Source organism: Bubalus kerabau, chromosome 6 (assembly GCF_029407905.1).
Source record: "Bubalus kerabau isolate K-KA32 ecotype Philippines breed swamp buffalo chromosome 6, PCC_UOA_SB_1v2, whole genome shotgun sequence".
NCBI lineage: Eukaryota > Metazoa > Chordata > Mammalia > Artiodactyla > Bovidae > Bubalus > Bubalus kerabau.
The window spans coordinates 22076293-22081588 of record NC_073629.1 but is presented as its reverse complement, the minus strand read 5'-3'; the positions used below and the strand labels follow the sequence as shown (position 1 = coordinate 22081588).

Sequence of the window (5296 nt, the reverse complement as noted above, 5' to 3'; positions counted from 1 at the left end):
CGAATGCAGCCTGTGGGGGCCCAGTGTACTCACTTGAGGAGATATGAGGAACTCTAAAGCAGGGGCCTGGGGAACTGGCGTCTCTGCGTCTGAGCGAGCTTCGGGCTTCAAGGTTCCTGTTTGAGTGTTAAAATTAGGTGGTCTAGATGCTGGTGGCAGCATTCGGGATTTCATGAATACAGTGTTAAGTACTGGAGGTTGTCCCGATTCCGTAGTGTAGTGGTTATCACGTTCGCCTTACACGTGATAGGTACCGGGTTCAAGACCAGGTGGAAACAGGTTGCTCTCCCCCTACCACACCACCGGTGGTGTGAACCACCACTGATTGGTGGAACCACCTCGTCCTCACCCCCACTGGCTCAGTCAAGTCGTGCTCTTTTCAACTCCATGAACTGTAGCCAGTCAGGCTCCTCTCTCTATGGGATTTTCCCGCTAATTTGCTAGAAACCCATCGGGTCAGTGCAGCTGCCCCCTTCACTCTTGCCTGCCTCCCTGTGTCCTGCAGGGATCATAAAGTGTTCTGTCAGGACACAGAGGTGAAAAGTCCTTCTCTGTGGCTGGTGGAATAGAGAACCAGATGGGAAACGCGTCCAAGGGAGGGGGAGTATCCTCAAGAGCTTTCCAGGACTGTCGAGTGGGTGCTGTCAGGTGGGTCTAAGCCCCAGGATAATAATGCTTAGTCTTGTGTTGTTCTGGCCTTGACCCAGTCCCAGGTCCAGTCCGAATTCAAGCACAGAGGCATCCAGCTTTACCATACATATTCCACTCTCCCTCTCTCCAAAGTGGGGTAGTGAAGCACCTTTTCTATCTCAGGGAATAGAACCCAGTGGGTTGGGTTTTTTTTTTTTCCCCCCTTGAACTTTCTGATTTGCTGAAATGTAACTCAGGAATATAAAAAACATTTAGCTTTAGATAAATTAGTTCTCTCCATGCTACTTACAAGAAAAAAATTCAAATTGATAATAAGGATGAATCTTGAATACTTTTAACACTCTAGACAATTCTAATAATTGATATATAATTGCATAGAAAATGTCCTGTCATACTCTCAGAGATGACTCCTGGTACGCCTTACCCAGCTTTAATAATTTTGGTCTAAAACCTACTTCATGTTGACTTTCAGATTTTCTAAGAATGTGGAAAATATTGGTGCCATACTATTAGACATTGTAGAAGTCTTATATTTATTTTCTATTCAAAATCCTAATGAAAATGAACTGCCTAAATTTGCTGTAGTGCTTTGATTCCCTTAAGCAAACTCTTAATTCCAAAAAATATTTTCATTTATAAAATTCAAAATTTGTGCCACAGAAAATTAAATATACCATATACTATTTTTTCAACGAAGATTAAGTCATATAATCATAGAAATCATAGTTACTTATATTCCCCTTTCAACGTGGGGGTAAATGTTTTTAGGTATCATCTAATATGTGAATATCTGACATGGCAGCTCATACCGGCAACCATTTACCACAGGCACACTCGTGCAGTTACAAGACGGGCAGAGCGAAGCCCCTCGCGGGGCAGGATTCTGTGAGCCCAGCCTCTGCCTTTTACACCAAAGACCCAGGGGACCCGACGAGGGGGCGGCACTGGCTGGGCTGCTGCGCCCCTGGCCGGGGCTTGGAGGGCAGAGATGGGCACAGCCGCCCGGGTCCAGCGAGGACGCCCCGGATCCGTCCCACACCTGTCCGCAGTGTCCGTGTCAACCAGGCCGCTGAGGGTCGCGGGAGACCTCAGGCGGGTCCCTATTAGGGGAGTAAAAAGTGTTTCTCTTCTAAGTAGGCAGGAAGGTCCCACCGAGATTTGAACTCGGATCGCTGGATTCAGAGTCCAGAGTGCTCACCATTACACCATGGAACCCCCTCGGGAGCCACCTGGTCTCCATCGCCAGACAACGGTATCCGCTTCTTTAGCCTCCATACGTCCCACCCATAAGCTCAGGGCAGTTCTCCTAAGGCCCTGAGGAGACTCCAATACGGTTGACTCCCCTAGGTGCTCAACCCTCTCGCTTTCTCTCTGCTCCTCTCCTTTGATCGACTCAGCTCACTCTCACCTCAGAAAATGAGGTGAAATCCACTTTGGGTTTTGTGCCAGGGAGGACCCCCTAGGTCTCTAACACCAACCACATATTCTGTTTAGGTTAACCAGAGTGTCCCATCCGGAGGTAAAATTTCTGCAAATAAGAGTGTTACTTTCCTTTTCTTTGCCTTCACCCTTTTCCCATAGCCCAGACGGGGCAGACGGTTGTCACGGCAAGAGGCAGGGTTTCCTGGGTCCCTTAGTTTTCTCACAGCGCTGATCACACTCCTAAGCGGCCACCACCTCTTACCTGTAACATATAAAGTGTGTCAGTGGTGGAGTGGGAATGGAGACAGGAAAACTCTTCTTTTATTCTTCATATATTTCTGATTTGGAGAGGGATAAGTTATTCTCACAACAAGTGTATATTTGTTGAATTTACAATGTGAGTAAAAATAACCATTTAAAGAAAACACTCAGACAAACGAGCTATACTCAATTAAAGTGAAGTCAATGTCGCTCACTCGTGTTTACTCTTTGTGTTCCTAGGGACTGTACCTCCCAGGCTCCACTGTCCAAAGATTCTCCAGATAAGAATACTGGAGTGGGTGGTCATTCCCTTCTCCAGGGGATCTTCCAAAATCAGGGACTGAAATAGGGTGTCCTGAATTGTAGACGGATTCTTAACGTCTGATCCCCCAGGGAAGCCCACTCTGGTGGAAACTGCCCGGTGGACACAGGAAACCGAAGCACAGCCCCGGAGGCCTTTGCCAGGGTGGGTAAACTCTCATTCGTGGCGTGTAGGCGAGGAAACGGGAAGCGCCACCGTGGGAGCAACCCGGTGTTCAGCTGTGCTTGGATCTATTTCGGTTCAAGCCTGGAAGCTTCGAGGCCTGGATGGAGGTTTCTCCGGGGGCGCTGGCATCTGTGGCGGGTAGGGGCAGGGAAACTGCACCGTTTCTCTGAGAGACAGAGCGCTCACCCGGGGAATGAGTGTCTACTCCAGAGAGAGTCCAGAAGGACTAAGAGCTGCTGTCTCTGTGGCGCAGTCGGTTAGCGCGTTCGGCTGTTAACTGAAAGGTTGGTGGTTCGAGCCCACCCAGGGACGAAAGGGTGACATTTTACGCAACACCAGAGACTCTCTTTTGCCAGAGGACACCCGAGAAGTGATGCGCCCAACGGACTTTGAGAGAAACAAAACAGGAGTCAGGTGCAAAGGAACAGCGCGGAGGGCGCGTCCGGGGTGGACTGGAAGCGTCGGTCATTCCTGAGAGCCCAGAGCGTTGATCGCAGGCGCCGAGAACAGGACCACCGAGGCGCGGGTCCGCAGCCATGGAGGGGCGGCTTCCACACCGCTGGGTTTCGGGGTCACCTGGGCCTCGGCCGCACCCACTGTCCCCGCCTCCTGCGGCTTCCGGGAGCTGGGGAGTCGGCGGGGGCGACCCCTGAACTCACGGCGCGCAGCTGAGGGTCTGAGGATTCTCCGTTGGGTTCGGGGCCCTGAAAGCAACCTGTGGGGGCCCAGGGGTCCTCACTTCAGGGGAGAGGAGGAACCCTAAAGCAGGGCCCTCGGGAGCCGCCGTCTCCGTGCATGAGAGAGCTTGGAGCTTCAAGGTTCCTCTTTGAGAGTTAAGAGTTGGTGGTGTGATTACTGGTGGCGGGACCTGGAATTTCATGGATACAGTGTTCAGGAATAGAGCTTGTCCCGTTTCCGTAGTGTAGTGGTTATCACGTTCGCCTCACACGCGAAAGGTCCCCGGTTCGAAACCAGGCGGGAACAGGATTTTCTCTTTCTTTTTGCCCCCCCACCCCCGAGATGTGTCTTCTCTTTGGCAAAACCAACAGGCGCGAAAGGCACGGGGTGAGGCAGGGGACACAGCTGGAGGAAGATTTGGTGACCACCTGGAAGTCTCTTTATTCAGCGCTCGGAGAGGCCCCGGAGCCACGTCAGAGATCTGGAGGTGGACGGATCCGCTCATCACCCGCCACTCATCACCGAGCCTGACGACAAAGAAAACCGAGGTTCACTAGGAGAGCAAGACATGGACTCGGCAGCACGCAGCGCTACAGCTAGACCAGGAGGGACCCAGCCCGCTACTTTGTGTCCTTGCCCCAGAGCAAAAGCGACGCCCAGGAAAGGAGACGTGAAGGGCGATGAGCAGCGGGGGCACGGCTGGGAGCCCTGCACAGCTGCACACAGCCCTGGGCCGCTGCGACATTGCCTTTCCCGCTTTCTGACTTTCTGAAGCCTCATCTTCCACGCACCTTTCACCTGCAGAAGCTAAGTAACTAATTTGTTTACAGCTCCCTGGTGGTCTAGTGGCTAGGATTCGGTGCTTTTACCGCTGTGGCCTGGGTTTGATTCCGGTCAGGGAAAACTTTCTTTCAGCGTCTGCACTCACACAAGTCCTTCTCTTTCTGCCCAGATGGGAACTGTATTTTGCTTAAAGGTCCAGTGCAGAACATTTCTGCACAGAGTTTCTAAATGCTGCTGAGTCCGGGCTTCAGGGTCCTGGACCTCGGGCTGGCTGTTGGAGCTGAGATGCCGTGAACAGCCTGTGCTGGCCAGCTCTGGCTTCCACTATTTTCTCCTGGCATGGTAAACCCAGAGTCTTACTTAACAAAGTTTTCATTGAAAGAGAATGTGAGGCTTCAGTTCCAAAATTCATTAAAATCCAATACCAAAAGCTTTTGTAAGATACCAAAAGTTTGCAAGAAAACGAACATCCTATATCCTGTACCTAAGTGCCCAGTTAACATCACATTCTTTCTTTATATAAGAGTCATGACATCACTTGATAGTAACGTGCCAATATCTCGGGATTGTTCCTTTCCTTTGGCGTCCCTCTCAAAGCTAATTTTTGTGGGACCTGTCTTCCAAGGCCAGGTAACAGCTTTCCTGTCCAGAAAGGGGACCTCTTAGCCCTTCAGGAACCTGGAATCCATTCTCTTTAGGGTGTAGAAAAGGTATATGTGTGTTAGTCGCTCAGTCCTTTCGGACTTTTGGCCATCCCTTAGACTGTAGCATTCCTCTGTCCATGGGCGAGCAAAGCTCAAAACAAACACAACACAACACAAACACAACAACAACGCATTGGCCAGGAATCGAACCCAAGTCTCCCGCGTGGGAGATGAGAATTCTACCACTGAACCACCAATGCTACTATAGAGAGCATATTTGCAAAGATAGCCTAGACGGAGTTTTATTCAGGTCTTTCTCAAGTTGCAGGCCACTCATACCCTGTGCTTGTAGACAGCCTAGGCTTTCATC

General features: G+C 50.7%; 3 non-coding genes across 3 annotated transcripts; 2 read left to right on the top strand and 1 right to left on the bottom strand.

Moving 5' to 3' along the window:
* Window positions 1–1794: 1794 nt before the first annotated feature.
* Window positions 1795–1866, bottom strand: TRNAQ-CUG (transfer RNA glutamine (anticodon CUG)). Its single transcript has one exon. It is a non-coding gene; the product is annotated as a tRNA-Gln (tRNA).
* Window positions 1867–3059: 1193 nt separating this feature from the next.
* TRNAN-GUU (transfer RNA asparagine (anticodon GUU)) lies at window positions 3060–3133 on the top strand. Its single transcript has one exon. It is a non-coding gene; the product is annotated as a tRNA-Asn (tRNA).
* Window positions 3134–3732: 599 nt separating this feature from the next.
* TRNAV-CAC (transfer RNA valine (anticodon CAC)) lies at window positions 3733–3805 on the top strand. The gene has a single exon. It is a non-coding gene; the product is annotated as a tRNA-Val (tRNA).
* The last annotated feature ends 1491 nt before the right edge of the window (window positions 3806–5296 follow it).